Consider the following 22024-nt stretch of genomic DNA (forward strand, 5'->3'; position numbering starts at 1 on the left):
GATCATTTTCACAACTTCAAGATAAGTTTGACTTGCCCTCATGTGACTTGTATAGATACCTACAAATACGACACTATATCACAAAGCACACAGACTGGGATAGTCTAAAAAGTAGGGATGGGCGAATGAAGCCCCACGAGGCTTTGGAAGGTTCTTCCTGATTGTATCGTGTTTTGAAGTGTCAAAGCATCGAATACAAAACAGTGACATCTGGTGGTAAGCAAACATAACGGCGGCTCTCATTAGCGATTAAACAATCACAGACGAAGCCAAATGCCGACCAAATGGCCCTTCTCTGACACTGGTAAAACAGAGCGGAGAGACAACGTGTTCTGTTCCCTTGTGAGTAAAATCTATTAGGCCTACAGTCATTGGAATTAACATTATAGTTTTGATATGCTTCTAATGATTCAAATTAAAAATGTAATGTGCTTTGTTTTAAATAATGCTATGTTTGAGATATGTGAAAATCTCAAAATGGCCTTGGGAGGGTGGTAGCATGTTTGTATACCGCGCGCACGACCGGGGTTCAAATCCCGGCATGTTCATAATTGCCATGTGTTAGCATTATTTGATATTGCATGCTTCTCTGTAGTGGTTGTGTTTAAGACTTCATTTGATGTTTTGCAAAATAACGTAGGCTAATTGCTGCAGATGACCACAGCAGTGTCAGATAACAGAAAACATATAAAGGGCATTGTGAACAGTGGGGGTTGTGAAAACATGGGGCATTGTGTACAGTGGGGATTGTGAAGTGCTTGTGTAGAGCTACAATTTTAGAAGGGTGCTTGTGCAACAAAACAAATGTGTTGGGGACTGTAAAGGTTTATCGAACCTGTAACGCTTTAGGGGTTTGATACAAGCACCGGTGCCCCTGTGTCAAATGTCCCATTTAAACTTTTCAGTGACGTCCGAAGCTTCATACGTCATCAGTCACGTGACCTTACAACTTTGATATGCGCTCCGACACATTGTGCCGAAGCAGATTGCTTCGCGGAAGTTATACGAGCTTCGGTGCCTCGGTGTCAGACTTCCCATCCCTACTAAAAAGAGATCCAACTGATGTTGAATGGTACTTTATACATATTTCTCAACAAATGGTATCAACAAAGCATCAAGTATCATATATCTATAAGAGTCTTATGAAAGACAATTCAGACAATACTTTCCATATTAAAAGTGAATGGGAAATGGAGTTCAATACAATTATAGATGATGATACATGGGAAGATATATGTCTGGCAAGTCATAAAGGGATTGGAAGTCAAATGTGGAAAGAATTTGACTGGAAGGTGAAAATTAGATTCTGCAGTACCCCTCTTAAGGTATCAGTGTTCAACAACAATGCCCCCAACACTTGCTGGAGAAACTGTGGCATGGTGGGGGACCATACCCACATATTCTGGGACTGCTCCGTCATACAGACATACTGGAAAGACATTAAAGAGGAGTTGGACAAAATATTTAGGATGGATTTTCCTCTGGACCCTTTACTTTTCATACTGGAGAAAACACCTAAAAACCTGCTTTCTAAGGACCAAAGCTACATGTTACACATCTTGTTAATGATTGCAAGAAAAATGATCACTATTAATTGGATGAAGCCTAGCCCCCCCTACAATAGCTCAGTGGATACAAAAAATCAAACAGGTCCATACAATGGAAAATATGACTGATGTTTTACAGTTGAAAATACCTTTGTTTGTAAGAAGATGGACCCCTGTTATTCTGGCCTTGATTTAGGATAATAATCTAAACATACTGTGTGAATGCAATGGTTTATCTATCCTGCTTCTATGTAATCAGTATATGTGTTGAATGAAGTTCAACCACAAGGTGACCCCTTTTTCCCCCCCTCCTTTTCTTCTTGTTGCTTTAACCTCTCTTTGAGTGTGTTTAATGTGTGTGTGTGTGTGTGTGTGTGGGGGGTCTTTAACCTCTCTTTGAGTGTGTTTAATGTGTGTGTGTGTGGGTCTTTAACCTCTCTTTGAGTGTGTTTAATGTGTGTGTGTGGGTCTATGTATGTCTCTTTGAGTGTGTTTAATGTGTGTGTGTGGGTCTTTAACCTCTCTTTGAGTGTGTTTAATGTGTGTGTGTGGGTCTTTAACCTCTCTTTGAGTGTGTTTAATGTGTGTGTGTGGGTATTTAACCTCCCTTTGAGTGTGTTTAATGTGTGTGTGTGTGGGTCTATGTATGTCTCTTTGAGTGTGTTTAATGTGTGTGTGTGTGGGTCTTTAACCTCTCTTTGAGTGTGTTTAATGTGTGTGTGTGTGTGTGGGTCTTTAACCTCTCTTTGAGTGTGTTTAATGTGTGTGTTTGTGGGTCTTTAACCTCTCTTTGAGTGTGTTTAATGTGTGTGTGTGGGTCTATGTATGTCTCTTTGAGTGTGTTTAATGTGTGTGTGTGTGTGTGTGGGTCTTTAACCTCTCTTTGAGTGTGTTTAATGTGTGTGTGTGTGTGTGGGTCTTTAACCTCTCTTTGAGTGTGTTTAATGTGTGTGTGTGGGTCTTTAACCTCTCTGAGTGTGTTTAATGTGTGTGTGTGTGTGTGTCTATGTATGTCTCTTTGAGTGTGTTTAATGTGTGTGTGTGTGGGTCTTTAACCTCTCTTTGAGTGTGTATAATGTGTGTGGGTCTATGTATGTCTCTTTGAGTGTGTTTAATGTGTGTGTGTTTAATGTGTGTGTGTGTGTGTGTGTGGGTCTTTAACCTCTCTTTGAGTGTGTATAATGTGTGTGGGTCTATGTATGTCTCTTTGAGTGTGTTTAATGTGTGTGTGTGTGGGTCTTTAACCTCTCTTTGAGTGTGTTTAATGTGTGTGTGTGTGGGTCTTTAACCTCTATTTGAGTGTGTTTAATGTGTGTGTGTGGGTCTTTAACCTCTATTTGAGTATGTTTAATGTGTGTGTGTGGGTCTTTAACCTCTCTTTGTGTGTGTTTAATGTGTGTGTGTGGGTCTTTAACCTCTCTTTGAGTGTGTTTAATGTGTGTGTGTGTGGGTCTATGTTTGTATTGTATTGCTAAAATTGCCTGCAATGTTCAATATGGGCAATAAAAAAAAAAAAAAAAAAAAAAAAAAAGTGCACATTGCAAACATCCTGACCTCAAAAGAAAATTCAGCAAATTAGTCCTGGACTCCAAGTATCCTGTGAATTTGACACATAATGATTTGACACTACAGAGTGACATTTAGAGAATGGCTGCCCTACAGCATGTTTCCTATTTGTTACGGCTCTTTAAAGCTGTCCACGTCGTATTTTGTGAGCTTGTAGACTGAGAGCTATTAACCTGACGTTCCAGTGTCTCACAAGCCATTTATCTTGACCTTTTATATCCAAAACAAAATCAATGTGCTCATTTTAAAGAATTGGGTTTTATTTGCCTCAGGGCCTAAACTCTTCATGTAGTGAAAGTAGAGTGCATTAATTATTCCAAATTGGGTATAAAGCCAAATGAAATTCACATTGACAAAGAATATTATCAAATTCTCTGCCCATGCTCAAGCTGTTACCTCTATATTACTGCCATTTTGTCAGTGTTTTCCATTGCAAGTTATATAAAAAATGCTTAATAATAACCACAATTAGTATTATTATTGTTACTGGAAGAACATGACAGAAAAAAAAAATCACCAAGTATGCTTTTAAATCATAGCTGTTGAGTTGCTTTTGTCCGCGCACACACACACACACACACACACACACACAAACATGCACGCACACACACACACACACACACACACCACACACACACACACACATACAAACCACCATCATCATGCTTCTCTGTTTCCCAATTTATATGCAAATGCTGGTGTTCTTGACAATGGTGTGCCCAAAATGCCTAATTCATACACAACAGCAATCCGTAAAGCAAACCAAACAGAAGAGTCCCCTTCACTCTCAGTGTCACAGAATTAGTTATATCGATACAGTAACTGCTTATAGCTACCTTTTGAAAAACAAAAATACAAAGTACATTTTGACTGTGTTTTTATGCTTATGAACTACTTAGCTGAAAGGTTTTTGGTTTCAGATATCCAAAACGTGTTATTCCACTGAAATACCTCCACATTATCACAAGATGCCCATGATCAATGGACAGAAAGATGTGTGCGTGCGTGCCTGCGTGTGTGTGTATTACTAGATACTTCTCACTCACACAAGCATGACCCTCTAAACTTAAAGTGTGTGCATTTGAATACATACTGTACGACTTCACAAGGATCCAGACATCATCGCTCTTCCCTCCTTGATTTCCTAAGTCTCGCTGTGACACCCCTGATATTTGTTTCAGTTGTGAAACTGCCAAATGAATTTGTCTGGAGGAGCTTGGGGGAAAGAAAGTCTTTGATCAGATCTATCATGTGCAAGAACACCCCCTGCCGTGTGAGCGAAAAGGCTATGTACACACTCTGATAAATATCAACCTTGTGTGCTTTTGTGGTCAGATGGAACAGATGATCTGTTTTCAGGACTGACAGTCTTGCATAAGAAAAAGTGGGTCTTCCATCACTCGGCAGAATTGACAATAAAGTTGTGTAAATGTTACGCATGTTTAAGCGTGACACTATATGCATTGCAATATTTCAAATTCTAGTGTGTGCCCTGATTTTATGTTCAACATGTGCAAATGTTAAGCATATTCAAACGCCATGTTTAAATGTATCCCCAAAAAAAACCTGTCTTATAAGCATTTGAATATAATTTTACCATATTGTATATTAGTCTGCAATAATATTAGCATTTTAATTCTAAATGTCCAATAAGCTCCCTCTGCTCCCTATTAGGAGTCCAAATGGCTCTTGCTTCTCAGCACTTCTGCTCACTGCCAGTGGATCTCCTGAGGAATCGGTCTGGCTAAATAATAGAGAGGCAACTTGGTGAGATAATAAAGCAATGTTGTGAAAGATCTGAGATATGAAAGTGAAATCTGGCATGTGCATTACACCTTCTCTTGAAGAGACACTGAATCTCATATTCTGGAATTCTGGACAAAGCTGTTTATGAGGCAGGGATAGGTCCAATCAAGGCCAAGCTGATCCCCATCTGGAGTCTTTGTGTTGGTATGTAACACTTATGTCAATTTTGAGGGGTTATTATGGCAATATTTAGTAGTGGACAGAACGTCAGGAGTTCAGACACTGAGACAACGGTGCCACACAAAAACTCTCATGGGAAAGTAGGAGAAATTTAAAGGTGCCATGTGTAAGAATTGAGGTAAAAATATCCAAAAAATGAGCTACACGCATCAAAAGAATGAGAAGAAATAAGGGCGATGATGTCATTAAAAAAATTACATCATCGTTGACGATGACGACATCAAAATGACAAGGTATAGTGCTGCAGAGATATCAACCTGAATTAGCATGCTAAATTACTAGCCACAGCCCGACAGGTGTCATAATTCCAGTTTCGGCCATGGGAGGCGGTATGCGGGCAACATAACCGCCAGCCAAAATGCAATACACGTGTCTTGGTTATTACTCTAGGGTAGACCAACTAGCTTTCTGGAGGTTTACTGCCCTAATCTTTTATGGAATGTGGAGTATGAATTGATTTTTTGGCGGACATTACACATGGCACCTTTAATCAATACCAACAATGGTACCAGAAATAGACATATTTTCAGTTCTTATACTGATGTAAACACTCAAATGAGCAAATTCATTGCCCATTGATTAAGAATAGGATATTGTTCAATAAAGACCTACAAAATGTGCAATGATGTTTAACACAGACCTTTGTAAGCACTAATACATCCACACAGTAGTTATGTATCAATTTAAATTAAATTTAATATCACTTATAGAGCGCCAAAACATTGCACATGTCTCATGGCACTTTAGAGAGTGTTAAACAATCCCTAAACTATTAGCCTGACAAGCCAGACCCACATTAAAATGTAGGGTCTGGGCACTCACCGTTCGCAGTGCTCAGTCCGAGGGGCGGGATAATCGGTTGTCTTTCAAATTCCCTCTGCAAGCAATGGGACAGCGCTATGAGTCCCATGCGTTTTCCCACCAGCGGAGCTAGTTGGCTAGTTCAAACTTTTGCCAACTTAAAACAAGCTTAACTCGTGTCACACTGTTAGCCAAAAGCAACATCCATCTTCTTTGTTTTCAAGTAGCAGGAATTCAATCCAAACCGTTGCAACTCTGCCATCAATTATTAAGTTAAGCCCGCCTAACGACTCTATACACGATTTGATTGGCCTGATAGAAGTTTAATTTTTCGAGCTCACAAACCAACGGAGAGTTGCTAGACTAGCCCTGGAAGAAAATGTAATTTGCTGCCGCTAGGGTGCGTCTAGATTTCTAGGCTACTAAACTATAATATTAACTACCACATCGTACCATAGATCCCAACTCATCAGTCAGCTTTTGTGTTTGTGTTGCTCTATTTGCATCAGTTATGTATGCATGTATGTACAGTGGAGATTAGTCATGAGGCTTCCCAGAGAAGATAGTAAGGACAGGTTGAATGGGCAGAGAGAGAGAGGACAGAAATAAGAGACAGATATGGAGAGAAAGTTAGATTCATATCTATAGATGTGGACAGAGAGATCTCAAAGGGATTTTAGATGGGAATTAAACGTATTATGGTCATGCAAAGAAATTAAGCACTTTTTGAATTTTGAATTTGAATGGAACACAAGAAAAAGAGAAGAAGAATGGCATTTTTAAAAAGGATAGCGAGAGAAGAGAGAGAGATATATGCTGTTGCTCCAAAAGAGTGAATAAGAGAGATGTCAAGGAGGAAACAGCAAAAAGAGTGAGTAACTTGACAGTAAGATGACAGCATGTCTGAGAAGAATAGGTGGGTAAAGGGAGATGGAGAGCAATACTGAAGAGATGTTGCACAAGCGCAAGAGAGGGAGGAGGTAAGTGAAGAGCATGTTTTTGGCTAGAAAAGGAGAGGAAAGGGTGATAGAGAGTGAGATGTAAGAGGAATGTTAGAATAAGAGAAGGTGAATATAATAGCTGGAAAGATGGGAAATGAAAGAAAGAGACAGATTTAGAAGAGCAGTTAGCATCTGTAAGACAGAGGGCGAGAGAAGGAGTGGTGTAAGGAGAGAGCATGCTTTAGATGAAAAGATTGGAAAACAGGTAGCATAAGAAAAAAGGCAAGAGAGAAAGAGGGATAGAGGGAGAGGTGCATGAGGTAGCTGGCAAACATGTTTTAGCTGAAGAGATTGGGGCCCGCGTGGTCGCGGCCCACAGAGGCGTTGGTGGGGGGACCCAGCGGTGAGGGTCAAACTCATTTCCCCTTTCCCCCTGCAGGGGGCCGTGTCAGGGCTACTCACCACCGCTGTCTCGTCACCCCCACGGCTCATGCCAAATCACACAGCCCCACACGGGCCATGAGGAAGGCAGCTCTCTCTTAGTGTGGGAAGAGATGTAGAGAGATAAATCAGAGAGAGAGAGAGAGAGAGAAGTGTCTGTGTGTATGTGTATGTGTGTTTGAGAGAGAGAGAAAGAAAGAGAGATAAAGAGAGAGTGTTTGTGTTTATGCCTGTGTGCGTGTGTGTGTGAGAGATTACGATATTTGGCATTCTGAAATAGACAATCTGTGAACAATGATAGCCATAGTTTTCATTCTGCGGGGAGTAGGCAGGAACACACAATGGGAGAAGCTGAGCGCATGGAGTCATCTCCCTGGGGACAGCTCAGTGGCACAAACTGGCCCACATTCACTGCAACCGAGCCAAACCATGCGTTTCAAATATGCCTGTAGTTTCACTGAGGAATGCATGACATTGTACTTCAGCTAATAGATTTCTAATCTTGTGTGCCATTTCACAGCCACTTCTATGTACGTAGATGACATTCAATATAGTGTACAAGAAGAAATCACATCAGGTTTAGTGGGGTGAGTGGCCTTTAATCAATTGAACTTGATTGGCGGGGGTGAAAGAATAATCAGACCAAGTTTAAATAAATTGCAACAAAAAAAGGGGGGGGGGGGGTTCATCTAGAGAGCCACTCTTGAGCGTGTCACTTAACTGAGTGATCCTCAGACGCATATTCTCCATGCTACATCCAGTGTGTTCTGCAAGTGATGGTGGTGTAAAGAATATTAATAAGAAGACTCTTTGCTTATGCATCAATGTGTGTTCATGTAATTCAGCAAGCACTAATTAAATCAAAGTAAATTCAGAGAAAACCCTTGATCAAAACAATTACTTTTCTGAAAGCCACAAATGAGTCATGTTCATGAGCAGGGTCGGACTGGGAGCAAAATTTGGCCCTGGCAATTTTCTCCTGGACCGGCCCACCTCTGGACCGACGAGTTCCTTTTGAGTAGGATCAGCTCCAAAAATGAATGGGTTTTCTTTAACCTGTGCTACACTTTTCCACCAAGTTGTGCGAAAATTGTAGGCTACCCGTAGTTTTTTTTTATGTTGACAGAACCGCACTACAGTAGCCTACAGTACATGGTGCAGTAAATGAGCTCTTGGTAGCGCGTGCAACTAACGTCTATAAAAACAATATATTTATGGAATAAAACTAGGACCTCTGATTGCTGTTTACGGTTAAACTGCAATAATGTGAACACCAGCCAGCGGAGGGCACTTATACAGCCTAGGCTACCATGCACTCGAACTAGCGGCTGCTTGGACAAATTCACTTGAGGGGTGGGGCAGGGGGGCGCGATCGTAACACACACTGAACCCATAGACATAATATACATAGACGATTGGCTGCTGGAAACAAGAAATGCGGCCGCTATCTTGGACCGGTCATACTCCTCGTTGCGTTGCAGCAGAAAACACAAGATGACAACACTGTGCAGCATGTTCCTGCTCAAATCGGCGGACCATACTCGGGGGATTTACTTTTCACAAGTAAGATTTAACATTACCGTACTATTGGTTGTATTTTGTATTTTCGAACAATGTGGCCTGTATCATAGCTATGTATGACCTTAGCAGCAAAAAAAAAAGCGTGAAAATCTGTTCGGTATTCAGTGAGGTATGATTAATTTAATGCGCTGACAGCTCATTGCACCAGCCAAAGAAATTACACTGAGTGGAATGGATGGCCGATGCAAGATGGCGCCCCCACGTCTCGTCAGCGCTAGTAGGGAGTAGCGGTCGATGCGGCGTCTATGTATATTATGTCTATGACTGAACCTTTCATGAAGAGGCCAAAATTGACCTGTCACCCCCCAAGCCAAATGCATTTATAGGCTAGGCCTCAGCCTACATGACAGGCAGCAAACAGGCTAAATAACTTTAAAAAAAAAAAAATCCCGGAGGTCACCGGCCCACATATGGACCGGCCCACCGGGCATTTGCCCGGTTGTACACATTACCAGTCCGAGCCTGTTCATGAGGTATAAGGAGCGCCCTTACATTTGTGGAGAAATCCACCCAAAATCACGTCTAGTTTTTTAAATCTAATACCAGATACTTTGTAAGTAGCCTATGCGTCACTGTTTTGTCAGCGTCGAAGAGAATGAAAAGAAAGGACAAGAGAAAAGAAGGAGAGAAGACAAATACTTGGTGCCATTTTAAATGTTTACCAATACATTTTAGCTTTAAATTGAGCTTGTGGGTCCTGTGTCCTGTTGTCTGCTAAAACTCCACGAAGGAGTCTCTTGGTCTACATCATTCCCTTCTGTCTCTTCTCTATTGCTTTTTTTTGGCCTTTTTATGCCTTTAATGATAGTGACAGTAAGGGAATGGGAGAGGGAGCAGGGGTGGGATCCGGAAAGGACCAGGGGGCGGGAATCGAACCCAGGTCGCCGGCGTACGGTGCCCCAGCCAGTTGCACCACAGATGGGGCCTTCTCTATTGCTTTTATACACTCACTCTGATGTTGCTCTCCTCCAGACCGCCAACACTGGGCCCGTCTTGATGTCTGTGGTAAGCCTACGGCTGGCTCTGAGACCTAAATCAGTGCTATTGGCAGAGTATATGCCAAATGGCCACTGCCAAGGACTTGTATCATTATAATTGCATCACCCTATTCTGGATTAAATGTCTGTAGAGATGTCTGTCTTCCTGCTAGAAATGTGTTTCTTGCGATGGAGAAGGTTTTCGTCAGGTTGCTTGGTAAAGCCCTCAGGCAAGCAGCAAAAGCATGTGATCCAGAATAAAACTGCCCCCCCACCCACCCCAAATCAAACTTTCATTTAAAAAATGCTCGTATCTACCTGAAGGGAAGTGTCAGTTGTTGACGGCATGGGGAATTTTGTTTTTGTTCATTTCATAGGTTCACTTTTATTTGTGCATTGTACTCTGTGTCGAACCTAGAGGTATTTGGAAAGAAAACATGACATAAATATGAAAGACATGTTGTAGTACTGTAACATTTAATGCATTTTAGAACACTTCGTAGATAAAGCATGAGTCTATATCTAAAGCAAGCTGGCCACGAGTTTAAGAAATCAAGCTAAAATACGATGTTTGTGTAACCCACTTCAGCTCACACTATTTAAAAGTATCCACTGAAGATTACAGATTCCTACACACTATATGATGTCAATATTTGGCATTGAGTAGAAGAGGAAAAACGTACACAACCCACAGGTAAGTTGTATGTATTGTATTAATGTATAGACACAAAAATATAAATTAAATGAATTGTCCTTCAATGCATGATATGTCAATATAAATTCAGAAATAAACATAAATCCACCGGGTGGATAACAAAATCCCAGTTCTTATCTCCAATTAGGTTGGCTCGCCACAACTGCTGGAAGCTACCTCCACAATGCAGAAGCGATCACAGCAGAAGAATCCATGTGCAGATCTCAGGTTTCACAGAAGGAAAAAAAAAAAAACAAGAAAAGAAAAAGACCCGGCCTATGTAGGCCAAACCAAGGTTACAATAATGTTCTTAATTACAACTATATATACATGCATATGAATTACATTCACATCAAATAAAATATAACTAAACATCAACTTTGTTTCATGTCTTTCTTTACCTCCACTCACTCAGAAACCATACGAAGTGAGCCATGTAACAATATAAACAAGCTATATATTTTCTTAGCATGAACATCCTTTAATACAACATGAAATTAACTTAACAACTTATTCATCCATACTAGCTTAACTGGCATGTACACTCAAAACGTAATTTATGAGCTAATATCAATGGTCACTCACCAGAGATCAAAATCTTGTATACACATACACTGGCACTACGATCACAGCTCACGCCAGTTCAGCTTCCAACCGCTTTCAAAAGACACAGTTTCAGCAACGTGCAAATTTGTAAACGGAACTTTCCATCGTTTGTATGCTAACAGCTTAAACTAGCAACATAGTCAGGAATCTACTTACATTTCTTCTAGTGTCCGTCGCAAAACACAAAGTCCTCGTTCAGCCAGCGGCAAAACAATTACTAATCTGTTGACTCTTACAATAACTGCAAGAGGAAAGTAAACGTCGAAGTTTCAAATGCTAGTTAGTAGAATCTGCAGCGAATTTCAGCAAGCAGCCGTCTTGTTCTCGGTCCCGAAGGAAAAAAAAAAAAACAGTAACGTAAAGTCACTAGCGGCTTCTGATTGGCTCAGCATGAGCATGTGAACTTCACATGTCCACCCCGTCTTTATCACATTAAAGAAAAGCACATTCGTCACTTTTAAAATAAAATGAGTGCATGTGAATAAACCTGTGTGTGTTTATTTATTTGTATTTATTGCTATATTTAACATTTTTATCATAAATCCTATTTATTCATGTGTCATGAACTATATGAATTTATTTATTCTGCAACCAATCTATGGTTAACTAAACTAATGACTAGGACATAGTGACCAGGGTTACATTTGCCTCTAAGGGTCAAAGGTGTCAAGACTCGAGGGGCCTAATACTCCATATTAAATATGTGGAGGTTTTCAGATGCATAAACAGACATCTGTCTTTTCCCCTTGCCCTTCTGTCATTGCTAGTATGACTCCCTTAAATCACATTAAAAAAAAAACTTCATTTGTAATGCAAATACCTCTATTATGTCCTCTTTCTTCCGTACACTTCTGTAGTTGCATGTGATTTTTAAGCCACATTATAGGAAAGCAGCAAGCTTGTTTCTCACAAATATACTGTAGGGGCACTAAACACTGCCCCCTTCCTCACAAGTACTGCTTTTATCTTCAGAGAAGCCCAGGCTGTGTTAACCTGAGTTTTAGCGCTGAAGGCAAGCCGGGATTGCTTGGGCATATTGAGTGCAGAAGGCGTTTCAAAAAGCTGTCCATTGGAATTACTATAGCTGCGGCACATCGCCCAACTATGGTTGCTTTGAAGAAGGAACCAAACATTTAATTTAAATAAAGTAGTATTTTTTTCTCTTTCGATGCCCAAACACCAATTTAAAATAAATTCCTCCTTTCTCTCTGTGTGTGGATGTCATCTCTCCATATCTATTTACACATGACTAAATAAATTGACACTCAAACATGTAAAATGCGATCCTCAGAGTCCCTGGAGTAATCATATAAGTAATCATGTAATTTGTTGCCATCTTACTCTGTGATAGCATTTGTACGGCATCGTACCTCGATGATAACTTCAGACTATGTATAATTGACATTGTTGAGGCAGTGGCCAATGTAATTGGACCTGCTTTTGATTTAAAAAAAAAAATACTTTCCTTCAGTGAGATTCTCCTGATTCCCTAACTGCCCTCAACTGTGGTCTTCAGCCTCTTCATGGCAGGACAGGACAACTGGTTAACCACCAAGCTTTGGCTCCAGTGTCTCACCTTTCATCTTCTTTTGCTATTCTTTCAGATGGAACTCCCTTTTATCGCCGCGCATTAGCACACAATAGCAAGGGTGGGGTGGGGTGGAGGGGAGAGGAGAGGAGAGAGTCAAGCTATCTTTTCTGAGAAAGCAAGTCTCAAAGGGGGTGGGGTGGGGTGGGATGACGGAGGTGGGGGAATCAAAGTAGACTTTGAAGTTGGGCAGCGCTGGATGTGTGGTGGTACCGGGCCAAGCTCTCCGCTAGCCATCAACCACCACCCCCCCTCCCACACACACACACATACTGCACCTTCTTTTCGCTCAGAAAAAACCCCAACCTGACACTGTCTGAACAGAGACAGCTGTGAGCTCTGGTTTTTGTCAGCGGCAATTAGTCGCTTGTTTGTTTGCGTGTTAAGAGCTGTTCATGGGGCTGGTGTTCGAGCCCACTGTGAACACTCGCAAGGATGTTTCTCTTTTCAATTAAAATTTAATCAGATGAATGAGAGCAACCCTCACGCTGGCACTGTGATTTCACACACGAGCGACACAGAATGAGTTTCACAAACACTGCGTGCGAATTCCCGAGAATATATATGCATACAGTGGGACGTGATGGGTAGTCAGTCAGTGCCATGTCATGGCTGCATAAGTTCTCATACTCTGTTTATCCCAAATCTTCTCCTCTCTGTACCTTTGTCATAACCTGATGAGCCAGACCCACATCAAGATGTAGGGTCTGGGAACTTACCATAGGCACTGCTCAATCCGAGGGGTGGGATAAACGGTTGCCTGCGGTTGTTCAAAGACCGCTGTTCGCCAACAGCAGCATCCATCTTCTTTGTTTTCAAGTAGCAGGAAATTCACGTGGAACCGTTGCCGACTCTATACGCGATGTGATTGGCCTGATAGAAGTTTCATTTTCCCAGCTCGCAAGCCAACGGAGAGTTGCTAGACTACCTTTGCCAGTCTTCTTTACCTGAACATTCAAAGGTGCACCTAGTCCATGTTTTGTCAAGTTTCTATGTTAATAAATCCCATTGAATGTGCATGTGTGTTTCAATTTGGTAAACAATTGTGTGTTGTAGGCTGGGGCATATCAACCACCACCATCATAAGGCGGGGATCACATTAGCCAGCGGCAAGCGTAACACAACGGTCAGGCCATATTAAGTTCTATCTACTGTATCTATCCTATGGTAAAACAAACGGTTTGCCTTAACTGACGCTCGCGGTTTGAAAGCTGAACCAAGTTCAACGCTCAGCTTGTTCAATGTGAGCGCTACACCAGCGTTGCCACCGCTCCGCTGCCAACAATAGGAAACCTGCCGCTTGCCGCTGGCTAATGTGATCCCTGACTAAGACTCTAAGATTAAAAGGCATAGTCACTGACAGAATATGTAAAGAATTGATCTTTGAAAACATTGCATAAAGGCAGAACTTGGACATAATAAAAGTCTGATCAGAATAAAGTTCTGTACTTTAACGTCATCAGCTGTGGAGTGGTCTGGCTCTGTCATGCTAATACAATGCTAATACCGCATGCTAAAATTGAACACTAATCTTCCAATACTCCATGTAATTAACTGTCAATTAACTGCAGTTTGTTTACCTCTAATTAGCCACATAGCATATTTGCATTCTGAAACTTGGACAAACTCTGTTTTGTAAACACCCTTCCACTTCACATTTAACCTTGCTCTCTTTTATCTGGGAGAAAGAGATGCTGGCCAGATGGATGTTGGCAGAATTAAATTTCAGTAATGTATGTAAAAAGCTGGGGGTGGGGTGTGTGTGTGTTTGGGGGGGTTCTCTTGGAAGATGACAAACACTTACAAAAGACTGGAGGGGAGTGAGCTGGGACATGGTGAGTTCATATTAATTAGCTATTTTTTTGTGGAAATTTGCCATTTAATATCTGGAAGCCCTGTTTCCATTTAACTTCTTCCAGGAAGGACAGGATGACAAATGGTGCGGTTTGTACTCTGACAGCTTTCGAAAAGCCCCGGAAGGCATATCAATGAGGCCTTTTGTGAGGTGCAGGCCACTGCACTTTACAATGTCCTCATGTTTACATAAGGAATTCATGTACAGGAATTACATCACCTGAAGTGAACTAATACATTCAATGCCATGTACCACCTGCCAATTTAAATTATTTTTTGCAATATTTTGAGAGGAATTGAATATTCATTCAGGAATTGTTCTGTACTCACTACTCAACGCTTGCTTTCTATGCTTTTGATGTTGACAGCTGTGTTCAAAGAGCCACAGATGGCCACATGGTTGCAGGACTTGAGACTACTGGTTCCCTGCTCCATTGGTTGCCTGGAGATCAGCATGTTTTCATTGTCAAAAACCTTTGAAAACAGATACCTGTCACTCACTCATGCCTTTTAAATAATGGAGCAATTTTGATTTTGAAAGGATGCACAATAAGTGGTTCCATAGTGGTGATTTACACTAAAACTGGTGTGTGTGTGTGTGTGTCTGTGTGCGCGTGTGAGTGTTTACTGTATGTTTGTCCTGGTCAGACTGAGGTGAGGGGAGGAGAGATATCTTCGAGATATATATCTTCAACCATTTTGTTTGTTTATATAAATGCCTGTACCTTCACTTGATCACGTGTGTGTCGACAAAAAAAATCACTCAGCTGGAATCAAAAACCTTTTCTTGGTGCATTACATCATCAAGTGTGTGTGTGTGTATGTGCACATTGTTTTGGGGGGAGGAAAAGCCTTTCACGCGTTGAGTGTCACCCCCTCAGCATTTTGATTTGATTTCAGCCTTATTTTCTCAGCCCTCCGTGTCTGAATAATGCAGGTAGTTTATGTTTGTGGCAGCAGTGTGGTGTGAAAAGGCATGCACATCTTGGGCGCTGTGGAGACAGGGATGCGAGTGGCGGCAGGCAAGTGTGCCGCATGTTTGATTTATGTGCCGCTGGTGCACTGAGTTGCAGTCTCATCAGACTTTGCAGTGGGATTAACTGTCTTTAAGAAGCAAATATGGGAAGTGGGAGGAAGGAAGCAAGCGGAGGCCCAAAGCTTTCTACGTCTCTCTCTCTCTCTCTCTCTCTCTCTCTCTGTCTGTCTGTCTCTCTCTCTCTCTCTCTCTCTCATACTCTCTCTCATACACAAACACACACACATTCACAAACACCTACACACTATTTTCACTCAAACTGTAAGTGTGTGTATAAACATTTTAACAAACACATCCACTTTCACACAGTCACACCCAAACAAACACAAACAGCAATGTCTTCACCACTTTGTGGTCAAAACAACATAATGCCGAATTCACCACAGGGAAGGAGGAAGGTGTGTGTGTGTGTGTGTGTGTGTGTGTGTGTGTGTGTGTGTGTGTGTGTGCTTGGGGTGTGAGTGCTGTCTGGTGATGTTAGATGTCAGGGTCACTGTCCATTATCATTGAGTTTTCTGAAACAAACCCGCCACCTTTTGTTGCGGCGGCGGTGATAAGGCCGGCGCAGCTTGCCGGGCCACCGCGACTTCTCCGCAGCGTTCTCGGCGTGCGCGGGCAGAGTCCTGCCGAGGCAGTGCCACAACCGCTCATCATCATTCCGGTGTTAATGCGCCGCTCCCTGGAACTCATGTGGCTCTGCAGGAGATTTCACACCTGGTTTGATGGGCCTTCAAGTGGCCGGCTACGAGCCTGTTTGACAGGTGCACTCAATACTCACCACTGCTTCTGCCCTTCAGAGGGAGTCGTAGCCGTGAATGAACTCTCATCAAGCAGACAGCAGCGCAGTGAGCCTACACTTAGTAGGCAAAAATGCAGAGCAAAGGGAAGGGTGGCATAAATGTTGGATGGAACATGTCTCAATTACTCAATGAAAAAATGTCAAAATGTATAAATGCAAACTAATGAAGGAAGAGCAACTCACTAACACCTATGGACTAGATACTGTAAGTAGACTGATCATTCACACAATTAAGAAGTTCAAAAATACATAAAAGCATACTGTACACGCACAAAAAATAGTGTACACAAGCATTGGTACATACAATGGAGAAAACACAAACACACACACACACACACACACACACACAGACACACGCACACACACAAACACACACACACACACAAACACACACACACACAAATACACACACACACACACACACTTGGGCCACGGGGCCACCTCGCCTGCTGTCAGCTCCCATTATGGTTTCATTAGGCCTCTGAAAAGCTCCGTCCGCTGCCCCAGAATGGATGACAGTCATCTCTCCTTTCCAGTCGGCTGCCCAGGGCCCGGGCCGAGGCTCTCCATCGGTCGTCGCGGCAGCCATCCATCCGCTGCTTTATTGCTCCGCTTCATCTGGACCAACGGATGGGAGGAAGAATTGAAAAAAAGAAAGAAAAAAAAAGATGGAAGAGAAAGAAGAAGAAAACAACAACAGCGGTGCGGTCGTATCGCTCACATGAGCGATTGAACTGGACCTCTGCACATTGGCTCCTGTCTCCCATTTCAGTCCCGTAAATTAAATAAAGCCACTCTTCCCGGACTGAGGCCCAGGTAGAGTCATGCTTCACATTTGTAGCTTAATTCATTAAGATTTGTGGTGTGTGTGTGTGTGTGTGTGTTTGTTTGTGTATCCATGGCTGCATCTATCTTTGTGTGTGTGTGCGTGTGTTAGTGTGTGTGTGTGTGTGTTTGTGTGTGTGTACTTTTGTGTGCATTCACACATGCCCACTCACATGCAATTTGTCCTCTGAATGTTCAGACAGAAATTATTCTATATTAAACCTCTAGATGTCATCTAATTGATTGAACTGAGATAAATAATACAATGCAATGACCATACATCCAGGAACTAAGCTAGTGATCAGGTCATTTTCAACTTAATTACATTTCCTGAATGACAGCAGATGCATGTATACATAGCACAACCTTGACAAGCCCTTGGTGGAAATATCTTACACACTGATGAGGTCACTCAGGTTGGAACTGCATAGTGTTTTCCTACTGGCTTAACTGGTATTAATGGCTGTCTCCCGGCTTACTGGCTAGTGGCTATGTATTAATTTACGTGTGTGTGTGTGTGAGAGAGAGAGAGAGAGAGTGTGTGAGAGAAAGAGAGAGTGTGTGTGTGTGTTATGTTGTATGTGTGCTCAGATGTTTCTGTACAGTATGTGCTTCGGTAGACATTATTATTTTGTATTATGTATTTGCATATCTGTGAGGGGATGTGTACTAGTTTGTCTGAGTGTGTATGTGTATTTATGTGTACGTCTGCATCCCTATGTGTTCTGTTTATTCTTGAGCGTGAACACATGGGCTACTCTGAGCATTTAGAGAACAAGCTCGTGAGAGAGGCGTAGGTGTAGATATACTGTACACTCAAAAAAATATCTTGTTGGATTTAATTAAAAATGTTTTGTCAAGTGGTTCCACGAAACTGTATTAAATAACTCTAAAGATACTATATTCTTTACAATTGACTCAAATAAATAACATTAACTGAACAAGAGTGAATAAAGTAGATGGTAAGTAATTGAATTCCTTTATTTTTATTTAGTATTCTTACATTGAACCAACTTAATATGGCTGTGTTCAACCAACTTAATGCTGTTATGTTCAATTAATTCAGCATTCTTACATTGACTCAACTTAATACTGTCCTGTTCAATCAAAGTCACATTGTTATGTTCAATTAATTTAAGTTAAAAAGATATCTAGCACACATCCACATTAAGTTACGTTTAAGTGATACAGTTACGTGGAACCACACTTGACAAAACTTTGTTAAGTAAACTCATCCTAAACACAAAGTTCTTAAGTAAATCCAAAGTAAACAAGTTGAATTTGTTCTGCATAACATTTCTAAATAAAATAAAATGTCTAAAATTGAACAAATGTGTTGAAATAGCAAACAGACACACGGTCTTCAAAACAAATCTGCATTTATTTAGCAGCAACCTTTGTCTCCATTCTCATCAATCCATCAGGGACATTTATTAGTAAAATAGAAATGCAATGAACAGAAAAATATCTCTGCTAAACACAGCATGTTTAGTTTCGTTACATTGTTAGTGATTCAACTATAATGTCTACATCTTCTAGTGGAGGCATTGGCACCCTCATGTTTGATTACAAAGATCCCGATGGTGGTTTTCTCCATCTGGCTCTGGGCATCAGTCCGCGTCCTTTACCACAGACCAAAACAAAAATACATTTAATTGATGACTTTTCAAACAAAAGTATATGTTTTTAGATATGTTTGAATTCAGTGGATTAACCTCGCATCTCCTTTAAATTAAAGCAATGGTTCTGAGTGAATTTCACCCTTGGGTCATTGCATGATCATCGCGAGCGCCTCTCCAAAATCCCTCAACGTCTATGATTTCTTTACACTAAAAAGGTAGTTAACCAAAGATTAAAACTTTGGGTGACATTTTACCAACACAGACTAGGAAGCTTTGTCTGTAAAGGGTTTATGCGTGGTCAAACAGACCGATGGTGACTTGTTCTGCTTTAACATGCATATAGACAGCCTTAACAAAACATTACAAGCACCGAAACATGAACAAAGAAATGTCCATGGGTACTAAAATAATATAAGAAGCCATATTCATTCATACCCATTTTCCACTAGACGTACCACTGCTACTCTCACTGTTGTAATGCTTTACTGTTTTTTTTATATTCATTTACACTTACCAGGTATTCCTTTATGAGTTTCTCAGAGCCTTCATTTAAGTACACAAGTGCTTTCAGGTTGCAAGCTCTCAACAAGCCAATGGTATAATTCTGCAAAATAGGGAAATGAACACTACTTTACTTACATTTACAAATTAAGCACCTTAATGTTTACCATGCCTTACCATGCAACCCCCTTTGTTAAATGTTAAAAGAGATTTTTAGAACGCACTGATCTTCAATTTAAATCTATTCATGGGGTTGAAACAGGCAGTGCACCCCAAATATGTCAATGTTAACTTTCAAATTCATGTCATGTCAGCAAGGTAAGACCTTTCAAAAAAAGTTAGCAGGTGCATGGCAAGGTCCGGTAGCTCATGGCCTAATATTGGATCACAGGTTTTCAGTGGGAGGCACAAAACAACTTCTCACTAACCTAGTCAATGGCAGCCATGATCTCCTCCCTTCCTACGCACACACAGCAGACAGCCTTGTGCAGATGATGTCGAGTTCTGACATTCTGACAACATTATGAGGGGAGAGGAGATAGAACAACTAACAATACAACCCAGCATTTGGAAATACAGAAAGAATTACAATTAGCATATGGTATGGGTGTCTGCGACCAAAGTAACCATGAGCTAACCTGTAATACTTCAATAAATGAGAACTTGATGACACTCCGGTCTTCCGCTCCACATTTGCACTGCCACATAAAGGCCTGTGGGGAGATGAGAAAGTATATCAAACTCAACAAATTTACACTAAAATGTGTAAAACTATAATAATATTGGATCACAGAATCAATTCAGAATTTTCATAGAATTGAACTAGGAAGAAAACCTTTAATTAGATTGGCTTGTTTGTGATTTAATTAATTACTTGTTTGTGATTAACAAATCATTCAAACATTGAAGAGTAGGCAGCCTCTAGCATGTAAAATTTAAAATTATTTACTGCCATTTGCTTTGCTCTTTTAACTGATATATAAGCCGGATGAGAGCCAAGTAGCCTATGATAGCAATACAAAAATGACAAGTCTGATGTTCCTGCAACCGCTGTCCTTCAAAGATTGCAGTTACACGTGGCTAATGTTACAGAGAGACTAGGCAAGATGGCAGTTGCTACACGAACATTAAAATGATTCAAATGTTTCTTGACGGACTTTAGAGTCTGCATCAACCCTAGCTAATTGTTCATGACACAGAAGGATAATTTGGTCAAACAGAGTGGGGTGCACCTACGTTTCATTACATTTTTCAGATACTGATCCAACTATTAGTATTCACATAAACCCAGGCAGGGTTTGTATGTGGCTAACGTTAGCTGCTAGCTTATCTTAGCAGTTAAATACATGAAGTCATCCTGACCTTGGCACTTCTATGAACATTCAATTGTGATTTATACAGTATGAAATAACCCCATCAAGGCACCACCTCTGTCTATCTTCAGTAGGGAGCAAAACTAACCCGGGAAACATGATAGAATTCTAGCCTGAGATGACTTAACGTTCTAGCTCGCCAGCCACCATGGCAGATTTAGTAGCTAACATTAGCTGTTCGAGTTTAGTAACACATTTACACTTACACATAAGATCTACTAAAATGATTATTCAAGTTGTTGTTACGACAAACTCGCTAAACTCAAAACAAAAACACTATGAACAGCAACAAATACATACCTTGCAATTACAGGATCCAAAAATGTTCCGTGAGCAAGCGAGGAAAAAATGGCGGACCTTCACTTTCTCAACCGTCTCTGGCGGAGTCCTCACCATGGTCCTCCTAAGTTGTGAAATAATGCTACGGCAACCATAGAGGGACACATTTCCTAATCTAATGCGTTTTGTTCAAGAAAGTTGTGTAGATCCAATGCAAACATGTTAAGTTAATCAGCAAAAACGCATTATTGATTTGAAATAACACAACCAACTCAATTTCACCTTAGAAACCTAATTTTGTTTTGTAAATCCTACGAAAGAGGATTTATTAAGATGAACAATAGTGAGATTTCATTTTTTTGAGTGTAGGGCTCTAAGTTGGAACAGCGGGAGAGACAGCGGCGCCGCCAGCCGTAATCCAGTACGCACTGTGCGTACAATTTTTCAACGCTTTATTCATGAAATCATTCAATATTACAACAATAAAAATAGCTTGTGTACTGTCTTAATTGAAACATGCTAATATAATATATTAATAATATGTAATTCGGCCCTTGAGGGTATTTTCAATTGCAACAAACAACAACACTGGTTAAAATAGACGATAGATCCAAGACGGTGACAAATCTCATTTGTAGGCTACTCTCCTCCACTAGTTGCTAGACATCCAGAGCTTCGATTCAAGCCCAAATTCGCTGCACAAAGTTTTCAGAAAATGATGTATTACACACGAGAAACACGAAGACGTGCATTTGTTTGCAAAGACGCGGAAGCGATGCAGGCCATAATTTTGCACAAATTGAAGCAGAAATAGGCCGACACCAAATGTTGAAAAAACTTTCATGTGTGATGAAGTCTTGGGTAGGCTATGTTATTTACCTGTTCTGATTCTGAAGGAGAATATCTGCCTTTTGGAGATTATGATCGACTATTGACAGTGATAGTCACGGTGCGTCTGTGAATGGAGGTGTGTCTTTACGTGTACATGTATACGACGGTGTCCACTA

The 22024-nt window shown here is 40.9% G+C and overlaps 2 long non-coding RNA genes across 2 annotated transcripts; both read right to left on the reverse strand.

Moving 5' to 3' along the window:
• Positions 1-10335: 10335 nt before the first annotated feature.
• LOC125302071 lies at positions 10336-11461 on the reverse strand. Its single transcript, XR_007194827.1, has 3 exons — positions 11297-11461; positions 11120-11191; positions 10336-10810 (listed from the first exon to the last, which is right to left on the reverse strand). It is a non-coding gene; the product is annotated as an uncharacterized LOC125302071 (long non-coding RNA).
• A 7143-nt stretch (positions 11462-18604) lies between these two features.
• On the reverse strand, positions 18605-21351 carry LOC125302061. Its single transcript, XR_007194825.1, has 5 exons — positions 21039-21351; positions 20004-20078; positions 19794-19877; positions 19379-19468; positions 18605-18864 (listed from the first exon to the last, which is right to left on the reverse strand). It is a non-coding gene; the product is annotated as an uncharacterized LOC125302061 (long non-coding RNA).
• Between the last annotated feature and the right edge of the window lie 673 nt (positions 21352-22024).

This window comes from Alosa alosa, chromosome 1 (assembly GCF_017589495.1).
Source record: "Alosa alosa isolate M-15738 ecotype Scorff River chromosome 1, AALO_Geno_1.1, whole genome shotgun sequence".
Taxonomy (NCBI): domain Eukaryota; kingdom Metazoa; phylum Chordata; class Actinopteri; order Clupeiformes; family Clupeidae; genus Alosa; species Alosa alosa.